Raw genomic sequence first — 16863 nt, 5'->3', positions numbered from 1 at the left:
CCAATAGAAGAAAATAGACATTCTTCTCAAGTGAGCATGGAATGTTCTCCAGCATCAATCATATGTTAGACCATAGAAGAAGTCTCAAAACTTTTAACAGATTGTATGTAAAATGTATATCTTCCAGCCACAATAGAAAGAAATAAGATAATAATAGAAATTTGGGAAATTTATGAATATGTGGAGATTAAGCAGCACACTACTAAATAACCATTGGATCAAAGAAGAAATTACAAGGAAAATTAGTAAATACTTTGTGGTAAACAAAAACAAAACACACAAAAACATACGGGATGTAGCAGAAGCAGTACTTAGAGGGAGATTTATAGTTGTAAATGACTCCATTAAAAAAAAGAATAAATACTTCAAATTCATAACCTAACTGCCAGATTAGAAATTAGAAAAGGAAGAGCAATCTAAACCCAAACAAGAATGAAAAAATAATAAAAATTAGAGTAGAAATAAACAAAATAGAGGCTAGGAAAATAAAAGAGAAAATCAATAAAACCAAAAATTTATTCTTAGAAAAATCAACAAAAATGACAATCCTTCAGTTAATTTGGCCAAGAAAAAAAAGAAAGACTCAAATTACTAAAATCAGGAATGAAAGAAAACATTACTACTAACTCTACAGGGAGAAAAACAGTTTATAAAGGAATACTGTGAACAATTGTATAGCAACAGATTAGAAACTTACATGAAATGGACAAATTCCTAGAAACACACATATTGCCAAAACTGACCCAAGGAGAAATAGAAAATTTGAACAGACCTATGGAAAATAAAGATATTGAGCTAGTAATCAAAAAACGACCAGCAAAGAAAATTCCAGGGTTAAATGGCTTAACTGATGAATTCTACCAATCATTTAAAGAAAAACTAACATCAATCAAAGTCTTTAAATAAACAGAAAGGAGGCTATATTTCCTAATTCATTCTTTGAGGCCGGTATTACCCTAAAGAGAAAACCATAGAATGGTATCCCTTACAAATATAAATGAAAAAATCCTCAACAAAATGCTGGAAGATAGAGTCCAACAATATATAAAAAATATTTACAACATGATCAAGTGGGATTTATTTCAGGGATGCAAGGCTGGTTCAACATATTAAAATCAATCAATGTAGTAAGTCATTAATATAACAAATGGAAAAAAAGCCCCATGATTATCTCAATAAATCTAGAAAAAGCCAACAACCTTTAATGATTACAAATAAAAACATTTATGAGACAAGGAATAAAAGGGACCTTTCTCAATCTGATGAAGAACATCTATGAAAAAGCCACAGCTAACAACACAATTAATGGTTAAAAACTGAAATAACTTTCCCTAAGTTCCAGAATAAGACATACCTGTTTTTTTTCTTGCTGCTTCTTTTTAACACTGTACTGGAGGTGTTAGTGAGGGTGATTAGGCAAGAAAAAGAATAAAAGTTGTCCAAACTGGAAAGAAAGAAGTAAAACTATCTCTATATACATAAGGTATGATCTTATATTTAGAAAATCCTAATGAATCTTAAAAAAGTAGAGTTAATGAAGGAGTTCTGCAAAGTGGCACAATACAAAATATATAAAAATCAATTGTATTTCTTTAAACTAGCAATAAACAATCTGAAAATGAAATTGAGAAAACAATTCCATTTGCATTAGCAACAGAAAGGATATGACACTTAGAAATAAACTTAACTGAAGAAGTTTGACTTGTACACTGAAAACTACAAAACATTGTTGAATGAAACTTAAGATCTGTATAAATGGAAAGGCATTCCTTGTTCATGAATTGGAAGACTTCTTATTGTTAAAATGTCAACACTCTCCAAATTAATCTACAGATTCAAAACAATCACTGTCAAGTGAGGCATGAGAGGGTCATGACTCAAATACCACACACTCTGGCTGTTCTTATCAGTTTAGAAGATTTTCTTGCATAAGTGTTATGCTGTGCTTTTAGAAGAATTTCCAGAAACTTTAAATGGTTGGGGCTGTTTTTCATAATTTTCACCAGTTATGTTTGTTTTGCTGGGGAGCAGCACCACAGAACTCCTCCCATTATCCTTCCAAAAACAGAAGTCAAGAACCCTTTAAAAAATTAAATGGCATTTCAGTTATTATAACATATTAAAATGGCATTTCTATATGTAAAACAAGATAAAGTGGAACTGCTCTAATTGTGATTGAGCCCATTTGGATGGCAAGACTTCAAACATTGCAATGACTCTAAGCTACTCATTTATCAACTCCTGAGTTAGATCACAACATTCTTTCAAGTCCTAATATGTATCATATTAACATGGGGATAACGTGATTTCTACATCTGTGAAACCTTCTCTCTCCTTTCTAAGGAAAATCACTTTTCCTAAAGTGCCATTTTATTGCCACTGCTTCAAGAAATCAGCTAAATACCTTTTTCTTCCCTTCTCACTCATATGAGTCTTCAGTAAATGATATCTATGTGTTTAGTGTATGTTACTTTTCTTCAAACTTCCTTTATCCTTGTATTATTAGTTTTGAGTTCAGATCCATTAGGTAATCAGGTCTCTGAGAAAATTTTAATTTTTTGAATGATTATATCTAGTAATATTTTCTTAATAACTAGAGATTCTCACGTTTTGTTCATCACAAAGAGAAAGTGATAAACCCTCACTTACACAGGAAAGCCCGACTTTCAAAAGGAAACAAGGAAATCATAAGAACTCAGGGACATGAGGGATAAATGGAATAATTAACCCTCACTGTCTAGGAGTGTATAAGTAGTATGGGGAAAGGCTTCAAACAGGAAGTTCATTCCTTTAACCTTTGAAAAGAAGAGAGGGATTGTCAGCTGGGCGCAAGGAAGAGTTTGCAAATATGGTTGTCATGTTCGTTCCATCCTGCGGAATTATTCTCTCTTTGCTACTTGACTGTGAAGCAGAATGTATCTCCAGAGCTCCTATTTCCCTGATGATCCCAAATAGGGTCCCTCTCATTTCATGAATTTTACTGTTAAGCACTTGGGGAAAATAGGTAATAAGAGATAACTTGGGACATTTATAGAGATTCCTAAGTTTTACTGCCGTAGGCCCTTTGGTTTATATTCCTGACTCTTCCTGAAATTGTCTACATTTGCTCCTTTGGTCTTTTACACCCTGTTATTCATTGTTTTCAGAAGGGGTTTCAATAATATCTCACCTTTTTATAGATCATTGCTTAGCACAGAAGATAGGGATTATTTTTTTTGTATTAGCTCCCTCCCCATAGTGAAGAACCAAGTTCCAACAGATTTCTCCTTTGCCTCAAGTGGCAGTTTACACTTTGGGTGACAGTTTACATTTTGGGTGACTCCAGATTGGGTGACACTCAGATCACTGACCTTTGTAAGAAATACATTTGTCAATTTTTCTCAAATGGAATAGAAGTTTAGAGGAGTAGAAAAGGACAGAGATTTGGAAATACTCATAGATGAAGATTTCAGCTACAGAAAAAAAAGTGAGTTGGTGGGTATATAACTACTATTTTAGAGAAAGTAACACAGAAAATAATCTCTTTTTCCGTCCTTGAACTATCTTTTCCTGGGCTCTTTCCTTCCAACAGTCAGAATCATTTGCTGTGATTAAGATGTCAGGTTGTCAGCTCCAGATGAATTTGCTTTCTGAAGGATGTTTTACATTATCTTCTCTGTTCATTAGGCTAGACTTGGACACATTATATATTTTTTCTCATCTAAATGTCTAATGATATTAGTATTATTACTTCATAAATTATTTATGTATTTGTGTTCCATATGTTTCTATAATTGTACATCATGAATATTCTTAGGAATGCATGGAATATTTGCTGTTCATTGAAAAGAAGCATTTAAGCTCATACTGAATTATCCTTCTGCCAGATGGCACCCCTGGTGTTCAAACATTTGTGACCTTCTTTGCTCTCTTATTTCACTTACAGACATTACCTTTGATTTTTCTTACCTTTTTAGTAGAGGCTCTAGGTACTTAACTACCCATAAGTATGTGTTAGTCCTTTGCCTCCAAACTCTCCAACAAAAAATCCTCTAATTTCTCTGACTAAAAAAAGTGCAACACTTTCATATAAATCCTTCTATGCACAAGGTTTTTTTCCTGTCACTCACCTTCTCAAACGGCAACAGAGACTCTCATTACATATGGAATAAATGCAAACACCTTAGGCTGACACCCATCGATTTTTCCTCTTTTGTTCCCGTGAGCTCACTGTCCTCACTACTCGTTTTTTTAATCCATATGTCCCAAAGTAACCTATTCATTTTTCTCATCATATGTTCTGGAGAAGAGATGAAGACCAGGAGATATGCAGGCCAGGTATGGGTATTGATAAACTGACAAATGTCCTATTAGTGATCCAAGATGAACAATGAGGTTCTTAGTGATTTCTATTAACAGGGACTCTTAGAGCCAGCAAGGTAAATAAAGTTGATTAATGGAATTATAGCCTTTGTGTAACTGTGAATGCAGGTATCTCTAGGTTGTGTTGTAAGCTGTTAGGTGAAGGAATAATTCCATAACTTCTCTGAGTTCCCATCAAACCAATACCAATTCCTTGAGAGTCTGAAAATGTAGGAGCTGTGTCTGAAGGGCAATATGCCAAAATGGTAGTAATATCCTTTTGTCTAGAGGAAAGAGTTATCATTCCAAATAAAGGAGTTCTCCGTCTGTACAGGTAATAGAAGTATGAAGGACTTGCCACTGTAACCGTCAGTATCAGGGGAATCCTATCATGGTTGGGGGAAAGCAGTAAAGCTGCTAACATCATACTGAAAGGTGATGCTTACGGCAAAAAAGATATGGTATTAAAAGCGTAATTTACAGAGGATGTTGGAAACCAGAGTATTGTCTGGTGCTCATGATAGGACTGTTGGGTCAGTGAAGTTGTATTTATACTAATTATGCCCACCTTGAACTTACTGTTATTACCACGAATGATGACTTTTACTCTAAAGTACCTAAAAACGCCTTTCCACATCAGATACGGGTCCTAGCACCTTGACTAAAGATACAAAATATATATACAAGTGGTATAAATCCCCCCCTAAACGTTGCTTATAGGAAGGGCTCTGCCTTTTGCAACCTTTTATCTCCCATTTTTACCATATATACTGCCTGTACTTGCCTGCACGGGGAGATACTCAATAACTATTCATTGAATATGTATAATATATATATTCTCCTTGTCCCCAGGGGACAGATTCTAGAATCCTTCTGGGATAGTTACTTATCAGATATTTATTGAGTACAAACTGTATACAGGTGCTATTCTAGGTTTTATGAATATAGCAGTGAACAGATTGAGCTTTCATTTCTAATAGATAATGCCACAGGTTTTTCCACTCAAAAGCTCTTTTCCAACATTCTTTTTCTTTTCCTGACTAAATTGGAAAATGTGCAAGTCACACAGGTTTCCTCAGTGTGTGTTTGCCCAACACACAATTGGAAGCACTTATGCAAAGCACTGAGTACAGCAAATCTGAGTTTGATTCCTGCTGCTACATTTATTAACTACATGAACTGTAGAAAGTTTTAAATTCCTGCTTGCTTGGGCAAGTATCATAACCATTTTGTGCTTCAGTTTTCTCATCTGTAAAATAGGGATAACAGCAGAACATTCCTCATAGAATTATTCTGAGGATTAAATGAGTTCCTATATAGGAGTACTAAGAATGGTCCCTGACATATAGTGAGTGTTATATGAACTAACGCTCACTACTGCTACTATTACTAATACCTTTCATGCAGTACTGGTGGAGAAATAATATGATGATATATGTCAAAATCCCCAGCCTAGTACCAGATACATAGCTACCTAATAAATGGGAATCATTACTGAATTGATTAGTTGTTTTTCATCGTTTTGTGAACCTCAGAAGCATCACTCTAATGATGAATAGTAGGAAGTGATGGAAAATTTTGAACTAAAGGAAGAGAAATTTTGAATGGAAGAGAGGCAGCATAGCTGCCTGGAGAAAAGTAATAACTGTCTGCATATGTTTCACTGTTGGTCCACTGATACACTGTGATCTCCAACAGATGGAAGTAATAGATGTTGATTTATTATTATTTATTTTAATATACATACCCACTATAATTGTATTTCTACAATTCAAATCCAATCATGGTCGCTCCTTATCTAATGTACTTAGATGGCAAATTAACTGAGGATCAAGTTCAAACTACCTCCTCGTCCCCACAACCCTCCATCTTCTCGGTAGAGAGATGATCTTTCACAATCTGACCCTTCTCACCTTTCTGGTCTCACTTCCTATTGATCCTTCACTAATCTTCATTCCTTTCCGACACACCAAGCCACTTTCATCTGTCAGCTGCATCAGTGCCTAGGCTCCCTATGGGTCTGTGCTTTGAATGCAATGCCTTCCTCGTAATCTACTCATCCAGTTTAAATACCATCCCTGCTGTGAAGTTTTCCTTGACTCCAACAGTTAACTGCTTCTGCTGTAATCCCATAGGTTTTAAACACAAGCCCCCAAGAGCATTGTTTACCTTGCTTTGAAATTGTACGTATCTCTTTATCATGACATGGAGTGAGATCCATGAGGGTAGAAACCATTCTTATCCATCCTTGGAGCTTGACACGTAGTGGCTTCAAGATGGAATATTTAATGCAATAATTAAATGGGCAACATAGTGAAGGGAACAAGGTAAGCTTTCTTATCATCACTTCACAGGTAAGAACACTGAGAATTTGAAGGTCAGTCAGTAACATCTACTGAGAACCAAATGAATAGGCTGCCTCCCAGTGACACTGAACCTCATCTGGGAGGGCTGGCCCTTTAAGATACCTTTTCACGGGCTTCCCTGGTGGCTTAGTGGTTGAGAGTCCGCCTGCCAATGCAGGGAACACGGGTTCGTGCCCCGGGCCGGGAAGATCCCACATGCCGCGGAGCGGCTGGGCCCGTGAGCTACGGCCGCTGAGCCTACACGTCCGGAGCCTGTGCTCTGCAACGGGAGAGGCCACAACAGTGAGAGGCCCGCGTACCGCAAAAAAAAAAAAAAAACTTTTCACAAATTCACTCTGACTAGCTGTGGTCTGTCAGTGCAGCCTGGCTCATTTGATTTGAGTCAATTTCTGCAGTCGCTCTCAATCCTGGGTGCACCTTATGATTGCATGGGAAGCACTATAGCTTGCTTTTTTTTTTTTTTTTTTTTTTGCGGTACGTGGGCCTTTCACTGCTGTGGCTTCTCCCGCCGCGGAGCACAGGCTCCGGACGCGCAGACTCAGCGGCCATGGCTCACGGGTAGCTTGCTTTTAATCCTCTCTCAAAATAGTTCCTAGTAGGGTGCCTGGCCACTCAATGATACACGTAAGTATGGGAAAAGGAAAAATAACTTCTGAAACTGCCTTTCTTTCTTAGACTTCTAGTTCATTGGTTCTTTTCGGTTCATTATCATTGATAATTTGGTTTGTACACTAAGTTCTTTCAAGTTTCATCACTAGCTTAAGTAGTTTCAATCTGGTTTTTGCTCCCTTAGCCATTCCCCAAAGACCTGTTTGCCCTTTCTTCAACTAAGCTAAGAAGTTGTAAAGTATATATTTGGAATTATAGTCAATCGAGGTTGAATTACTTAGCTGTATAACTGGCTTTTCATTTGCAGCTACTCATTCTGGACAATTTATGCTCTTAAAGTATCCACTTCTTTTAAAAGTGTTGTTTTTCAGTAAAAATTTCCAAATATTCCTTAAATGAGTTCTATCATTAGCCAGGAACATGAAGAAAAGGAATTGCTGGGACACTGTTATTTCAAACCCAGAGAAAGTCCCCAAGTTTTTTCAGTGGTCTCGGCACAAGTAGGTCATATAACTATTACCTGACTACTTCCTTTGAGACCCCAAGTTGGCTGTTGTTGACAATTATAATATGGGTTGAATTATGTCCCTGCTAAAATTCTTATGTTGAAATTCTCAGAAATTGGTTTTGTATTTGGAGATAGGGTCTTTAAAGAGTTAATTAAGTTAAAATGAGATCCTTGGGGTGGGTTCTAATCCAATATGACTGGTGTCCTTATAAGAAGAAGAAATCTGGACACAGGCAGGTACAGAGGGAAGACCCTGTAAAGACACAGGGAGAAGAGGGTCATGAAGAAATCATGGAGAGAGACCTCAAAAGGCACCAACTCTGCCCACACCCACCTTGATCTTGAATTTCTAGCCTTCAGGATTGCAAGAAAATTTCTGTTGTTTAAGTCACCTGGTCTCTGGTACTATGTCATGGTAGCCCTAGAAGACTAATACATAATAGTACTTATCTGAAGGGATTCTTGTAAGTATTAAGTGAATTAATATATGTAAAACCATTTAGTATAATGTATAGAATAAAATACTGTTATTAATATTGATATTAAAATGATACTTCCTTTGTTTTTGAGTTTTTCTTCCTTAGGATTTCCTTAAACTTTTATTCTCTACTACATTGTGTTTGCTTCTTCAAGGCTTAGGTCAAATGCTACCTCCATGAAAACATCAATCAGATTTACTGTTTCCCTCCTTTGATCATTACATTTGTCATGCTGTATTGTAATTATTTATGTGTCATTCTCCAACAGTATATGGGTTTAGCCACATGTAGCCACATATATTCTTCCTTCCAGCCCTTCTGAACCACTTGCAAGACCCCCAAAGCATACCTCTGTTTCTTCATGCTTCCTAGAACATTCCTGTTCTTTCCCTTCTATCACTTTGCCCATACTTCTGCTATTCGTTTTTTCAAAACTTAGGTTCAAGTGTCACTTAAGGTGAAGGGCCTTACCTGATACCACCTGTGATGGTTAATTTTAATGTGTCGACTTGACTAGGTCATTGTACCCAGCCATTTGATCAAACATTATTCTAGATGTTTCCATGAAGGTATTTTTTGATGATATTAACATTTAAATCGGTAGATTTTGAGTAAGATAGATTATTCTCCATAATGTGGGTAGGCCTCATTCAATCCATTGAAGGCCTCAATAGGAAAAAATTGACCTGCCCAAGTAAGAAGGAATTTTGCCAGCAGATTGCCTTTGGAGTTTAACTGCAACTCTTACCTGGGTTTCCAGCCTGCTTGTCTACCTACCCTGTAGATTTTTGACTTGCCAAATTTCCACAAATGTTTGAACCTCTCTCTGTCTCTTTCTCTGTTTCTCTCTGTGTCTTTCTCTCTCTGTCTGTTTGTTTTTCTTTCTCTCCCTTAATCTGTAAACACAATCACACACACACACACACACACACACACACACATCCTGTTGGTTCTGTTTTCCTGGAGAACTCTGAGTGATACACCGCCCATCCCCTACCGAGTCAGACGCTATCTCCTCTCTCCCTCTTTCTCGGTTCTACCAAGATGCAAGTCATTAATGCCACTGCTTCTCCCATGGCACTCACACTATACTGTGCTGTGTGATTGACCAGACTGCAACTCTCTTGAGGACTGGGACAAGTCTTCATACGATTTTGTATTTCCAGCTCCTGGCAAAATGCTTATTATTAATATATGCCAGACACTGTGCTAACTGGTGTGGGCCAGAGAGTAACACCACCTATAAATATATCCAACTCAAAATCGTCAGCATCTCTTGGATTTCTCCTTCTCTCAGTTCTAACAGTTAACCGCTAAGTAAATGATTCTTTACTATTTAATTCACATTCTCTTTGAGAATTTGATAAAAATGTGGGCTCTCTCCCGAGAAGACTACACAATTCTCATAAATTTTACATATTTTTGAACTACCCGAATCTAGCACTCTCGTTAGTGAGTAGGCACTGTGATGGACATTTGGTTTGCAGTGATCAATAAGACAACATCATTGTTCTCAATAGGTTCCCCATATACTGTTGGGGAATGACACATAATCACATAATTGCAATACAGCATGACAAATGTAATGATCAAAGGAGGGAAACAGTAAATCTGATTGATGTTTTCATGGAGGTAGCATTTGACCTAAGCCTTGAAGAAGCAAACACAATGTAGTAGAGAATAAAAGTTTAAGGAAATCCTAAGGAAGAAAAACTCAAAAACAAAGGAAGTATCATTTTAATATTAATAACAGTATTTTATTCTATACATTATACTAAATGGTTTTACATATATTAATTCACTTAATACTTACAAGAATCCCTTCAGATAAGTACTATTATGTATTAGTCTTCTAGGGCTACCATGACATAGTACCAGAGACCAGGTGGCTTAAACAACAGAAATTTTCTTGCAATCCTGAAGGCTAGAAATTCAAGATCAAGGTGGGTGTGGGCAGAGTTGGTGCCTTTTGAGGTCTCTCTCCATGATTTCTTCATGACCCTCTTCTCCCTGTGTCTTTACAGGGTCTTCCCTCTGTACCTGCCTGTGTCCAAATTTCTTCTTCTTATAAGGACACCAGTCATATTGGATTAGAACCCACCCCAAGGATCTCATTTTAACTTAATTAACTCTTTAAAGACCCTATCTCCAAATACAAAATCAATTTCTGAGAACTTCAACATATGAACTTTGGTGGGGGGGACATAATTCAACCCAGATTATAATTGCCATTTTACTGATAAGGAAACTGAAGCACAAAAAAGATTAAGTAGTTTGCCCAAGTTTGCACAGCTGCTGAGTATCACAACCCAAATCTGAATCCAAGCAATCTAGCTTCAGAATCTATGGAGCTAACCTCTACAATTTATTCACTCTCTGTTTATATAATTTCTTTAAAAATGAGAAATAAAATTCATTGACATATTTGTTTGTTAAGACAACTCCACCCTGCTTGTGGTACACCAAAATTCCCAAGGAGCAGAAATCTTAAACCTCTGCTCTAAGGGAATTAAAGTGGGCTCCTCATACTAAACTGCAGAAATGATGGTTTCTGATGTGCGCAAGAATAACAGCGACAGTTAACCACTGTTGGGTGCTTACTTACTGTGTGTTGGCACTGTCCTGGGGGTATTGTACACTTAATCTCAGTTATATCTCATGGCACTTTGAAGTTTGTTATTATCCACATTTTGCAGATGAATAAACTGAGGCTCACACGGATTATCCTCTCACCCCTCACAAACCAATACCAGAAATGTATCCAGGTTTCTCAAGATGAAGTTTTATGTTTCTGGCTTCTTTCTGTGCCCTCAAATCCCAGGGCAAAAATTAAGACTCGTTATTAAACCTTTGCTTAGAGCAGGTTGAAGGTGGATTTTGCCCTTTTGTCTGCATATCCTGCAGGGCTGTCCTATGTTCACAGCAAGTACTGTACCTCTTCCCTCAGCTCCTCTCCCCCACACGCCTGCTGTGAATGTCAGCTGCCTAGATAAGACTCAGCACTTTCAGAGTCACTTCATGGGTGCTCACTGGCCTCCCTCAGGAGGAATTCTAAACTGGTCCTCATGCGTAGGTCAAGGCCTAGACCCAGAATCCCATGTAGAGGCCATTCTCTTTGGTCCCCTTCTCTGTTGCCCCTTGTTACCTACTAAGCTTGTGCTGGTCTATGGGTCCTCATGGCCTCTGGAGGGAAGTAAAAAGGGTTTCAGTTCCACAAAGAAAAATCACAAGTCTTTAGACTAGCGATGTTAATATTTCACAACTCTGCATTTATCTCTTCTCTGCACTTGAGAGATTTTATAATTGAATGTTCATTTCTCAGGTAAAGTAAAATGACAAAGGATGTCTAGTTCCCACTTATGTGCATGGCTCTAAAATGCTTGGAGAAGAACATTAATGCTCTGTCCATCTTTTTGCTTTAAGTACTAATTGCTAATGTTTTGCTTATACGTGGAAGAGTCTTTAACTTGGAATAGAACACCTGGGCTCTGGCCCTAGCTCTGCAAGCTGGGTATAATGGTAAAACTCACAGAAATCTGACATGAAATGCCAGATTTTCTACTGCATTCTAGTTGAGTGAGCATTGGCAAACTTTCAGTTCTTTGACTCAATATTCTCTTCTGTAAAATGGGATCAATAAACTAGTTACCTCCTTGATTTGCTGAGGCTTAAATCAATAAGCAAGATATATCAAGAGGTTGCGTTACAGAAATTGCTTCATTATGAACACATTCTCCTGGGTTAGATTATTAACTCAAAAGAGCAGCACCAATTATCATGTAAATATTGCAACTATGTGCTATGCACAGAGAAAAGGAAGATAAAGAAGATGTGGTTTCTTAGCTAGTTGGTAGCACTGATATTCTCCAATGTACTTGTGAACAATGTCTCTGCCTCAGTTTGGGTTTGTTCCTCCCACAGTGAAAGAAAACAGGATGATGTGAGATAATTTCTGAAGTAAGTGGAGTGTTTAATTGATGTTCTAACATTTGTTTTTCTGTACCTTTCCAACCCTGTTGACAAACCCTGCCCTCAGATACAAGGCTTAGTCAGAGAGTAACAGAAGTATTCAGGACCCACTCAGGGAGAATAAGGAAGGAGAAAACAGAATCACAGGCAGGGACAACTGCAGTGTCAGAGGATGAAGCCCAGGTACATCAGCCAGAAGATCTGGGTTCTCATCTACCTCAAGCGCCTTACCAACTTGTTCACTGTTTCCTTTTTTCTGTTGTTATTATTATTATTCCACTTTAACCAGAAAATGTGGAGTCTTCTGTGACATCTCACCACTGAGCTGTACTACTTGGACAGCCACACATCATCTTTTTACCTGGATATAATTTTCTCGCTGATTTCTTCATCCCTTGTTCCCTGCACATCAATTCTGGCTGTCCTTCAGTCCCTTCTCCATAGTGCAATGTGTGTACTCTTTAAAAAAGTTATCTGTTCATGTTATCTCTTGTGATCACAGATATAAACAGTGACTTCCTATTGCTCTTAGGAAAAATTAAAAATATTTCTCACATGTTCTCAACTGCCCTTCTTGATTTGGCCCCCATTTCCTCTCTAGCTTCATCTCAAACGGTTCTCTCCATAGATACATCAGTCATTTGTTTACATTTTCTGGCTGGACAGATAGTTTTATTCCAAAGACATAGATCAGTGGAGAAGTGTAGCATGAGGAAGGGATGTTAGTATTGTGATTTTTGAAGATACTGTGTGCTGTGCTTGAAGATTCTTTTGAGGCATTTCAATAGGGATGCCACTCAGGCAGCTGGGTATTTGGACCGAGATTTCAGAGCAAGATTTACTCTGTCACTGTAAGTTGAGAAGCCATCAGCCTGTAGATAATAAGTGAAGCTATGGGAGTAGTGAGACAGATGAGAGAATCTGACCTCCCATCAAAAGCCCTTGCAAATTCTATTATTTTTTCAGAAACACTCTTATACCACTTCTCTAAATACTCCTTCAACACCATCAAAGGCTGCAGAATCAATGAGGCCTCCTCACTAAATTGTATTACCATGTTGCTTCATTCTATAGTATTTGCCAGTCTGTAATTACAGATGCATTTCTGAAATTACTGGTTAGTATCTATCTCCATCAATAGAGCTACGTACCACAAGGACAGAGAAATACATCAATACCTGGCAGAGAACCAGTTTATTATAGGTGCTCATAATATGTGTATTTAACTATTTATGAAATGGTCGAATAAACGAATGAAAAAGAATTCTATAGTATTTGTGCATTTTTTACTGTAGCAGTGAATGTACTAAATCAACTCAGTTCCCTAATATCCAACTGCATTAGGCTTCTTTGTTAGTTGTTCTGTTTTTAAAAAGAAATTTTAAGAATAATTTTTATTTACATAAATGTTGCAGAGTTTGCATATACCCCACATCCAGTTTCCCCTATTCTTAACAATTTACTTCAGTATGGAAAGTTTGTCACAATTAATGAAACAATATTGATACATTATTATTAACCACAATCTGTACTTTAAGATTACTTCATTGCTATCTAATATCTTTTTGTGTTTCAAGATCCCATCCAGGATGTCATATTACATTTAGCTATCATGTCTCCTTAGGCTCCTTCTTGGCTGTGGCAATTTTTCAAACTTTCCTTGTTTTTGATGACCTTGACAGTTTTGAGGAGTACTGCTCAGGTATTTAATAGAATGCCCCTCTATTCGAATTCGTCTGAGGTTTTCTCTTGCAGACTGAAATTACATGTTTTGGGGAGGAAGACGAGAGAGGTAAAGCACTATTCTCTTCACATAATATCAAGGGAACATGCTATCAACGTGGCTTACCATTGCTGACGTTAACCTTGATCACTTGGCAGTTGTCATATTTCTCAGGTTTCTCAAACTTCTAAATGATTCTACCACCCATCCATATTGTGCTCCTTGGAGGAAAGTTACTATGCACAGCCCACACAAAAGGAGTAGGGAGTTGTGTCTTGCTGTTTTATGTACTCAGTGTGTCTACCTAATTATACTAGAGCTCTGTTGGTATCATGGTAAAGTATAGGGGAAGAAAGTGTTCTACAATATTCTGATTAAATTTCAGTCTTTTAGTTGGCCAGTGTCTTGGGGCTGTGACCCTCATAAGTGTTTCTCCAATGGTATAGCTTTTTGGTTTCTTTTCCCCCTCTGTCCTCTACTCCTTTTTCCAGTTGTAGCATTCCCAATCTATTTCCTTGAAGCCCTGACCCATGGCCTATGTTTTATTTCCCCTTAGGTGAGACAGGAAGGCTGAAAGGGACTGGACTGAGAGGAAATCCCTTCCTCCTACCGGGATAAGTCTCTGGTAGTTATTTCCTCTGGATTAAAGGGCTTTGGTGTGGAGAAGACTCTGGGCATATTTCACAGTGGTCACTCTCTCCCTCCCCGTACAGAGCCAGGAGAGGATCTTTCTCAGGTCTTCCTTGTGAAAATCTGGCAGAGTTCTTGGAGGTAAAAGCCCCAAATGTGTGGGAATATCCCCCTAAGACTATGGCTCCCAGCAGTTTCTCACATCACAAGTTGTCTGTACTCAACCTCCAGCCATTCATCAAAGTGTTTAAGTTTATGGATCCAGCTGTTTCTCCTCTTGGTTAGCAAAGTTCAGTTGAGTTCCTCTGGTTGCATTTATCTCTACAGTTTTGGGGGAAGCAGTTTGCCCAGTTCTCTCATGGGTCCAAGAAAAGTTGTTGATTTTCTACTTGTCCAGCTTTGTCTTGTTGTAAGGATGGGTGTGACCAGACGTCCACGTTACTTTCGTACATAAAACACATCCCTTCTTGTTTCCATCTGTGATCATCTTAACTTTTTTCTAAATCCTCTGTTGTGCATTTCATTGTTGCTCAGACTTCTAGAAAACCATCTAAATACAGTTTAAATGAATCTTTGGTAAGAAGATAACTTTCTTCCCAAAATGTCAGTGTGATTATCCAAGTTAAACATTAGTATTCTGATGTGAGCCATTCTAGACATGGTTCGATGAAATTAACTGAAGATGAGACCCACTGATGAAGAATTTAAGCAAGATTAATACCTTCATTTTAAAAGGTTGGTAAGGTGAGTAAGCACATTAATGGTTTCATCCATTACATCTTTTGGTGCTGAGAATTGATGTCCTTGTCCTACCTAGGTAAAGAATTTTTACTTCTTGGCAGAAATAAGATTATTGATAAATTGAACCAAAGGGGTAATTTTTCTCAATTAACGAAAATGGACAGTGTTTGCATCAAGCTCTTATCTAGTAGCTCATTGTATATTGGGCTATTTCTAAGTCAGTCAAAGTTTAATAGGGATGGGGAAGAGATTAATTATCAGAGGGTCTCCTTCTCATTAAAAAATAGGTTTGGGCTTCCCTGGTGGCACAGTGGTTGGGAGTCTGCCTGCCGATGCAGGGGACACGCACAGGTTCGTGCCCCGGTCCGGGAGGATCCCACTTGCCGCGGGGTGGCTGGGCCCGTGAGCCATGGCCGCTGAGCCAGCGCGTCCGGAGCCTGTGCTCCGTAACGGGAGAGGCCACAACAGTGAGAGGCCCGCGTACCGCAAAAAAAAAAAGATGTTTATCACTTGAAAACTGGTGAACATTGTTTAAATATCATTTAAACATTGTTTAGTACAAATAAAATGTCTTATAAAATATTGTCTATAATAAAATTCTCTTTTATTAAAATATGTATTTAATGTTATACTTGTATATTTTAAAAACTGCGACAAAAATACGGAGCAAGTACATATGATTTTTTTCTTTTCTCCTTTTTGCTTGTTTATATTTTCTGAATTGTATATAATGAACAAGTAATGCTTTCATGAAAAGAAGAAAACTATAGATGTTAAAATAAAAAGAATAATTCATAAAATTATAGGACTTGAATAGACTTAAGCCAGTTCCTAATTTCTTCAGTTGAGGAAATGGAGGTACACACACAAAAAAACAATCTTCTTGAATCCTCTGTTTCCCCCTTTCTGCTTAAAGAAGAATAACCATTTTTAAAGAACCAGCTCAAATATACATGGCTTTGGCATTTCTATGCATGTCTCATGTCTCTCACCATTTGTAGAATTCTTCCAGTATAACTTGAATCATGCGTAGAAGGAAGAAAAGGAAGAAATGCTATGGGGATGAGGATGGCTTCTGTTTACCACCTGTCCAACACTTAACCATATATCTTACTTATGTTATTTTAATTAATCAGTTTTTAATTTTTTTACTTACAATGTTTCCAGTGTAAAACAATTCATTTGTACATATATACGTATATATGTACATATATACATATTCTTTTTCAGATTTTTTTCTATTATAGGTTATTACAAGACATTGAATATAGTCCCCTGTGCTATACAGTAGGTCCTTGTTGTTTATCTCTTTTATATATAGTAGTGTATATCTGTTAATCCCAAATTCCAATTTTATCCCTCCCCTCCCTTTCCCTTTGGTAACCACAAGTTTTTTTCTATGTCTCTGAGTCTATTTCTGTTTTATAAATAAGTTCATTTGTGTTGTAGTTTAGATTCCACATGTAAGTGATATCATATTTTATTTGTTGTCTGACT

The 16863-nt window shown here is 37.4% G+C and overlaps 1 protein-coding gene across 1 annotated transcript in view; it reads left to right on the top strand.

The window, feature by feature from the left end:
- Positions 1–16863, top strand: part of TYR (tyrosinase) — a 109030-nt gene that overhangs the window by 80147 nt on the left and 12020 nt on the right. The window lies entirely within an intron of this gene.

This window comes from Phocoena phocoena, chromosome 8 (assembly GCF_963924675.1).
Source record: "Phocoena phocoena chromosome 8, mPhoPho1.1, whole genome shotgun sequence".
In the NCBI taxonomy this organism is placed as follows: Eukaryota; Metazoa; Chordata; class Mammalia; order Artiodactyla; family Phocoenidae; genus Phocoena; species Phocoena phocoena.
The sequence above is the reverse complement of the archived record's forward strand: the minus strand, read 5'-3'. Positions and strand labels throughout refer to the sequence as shown.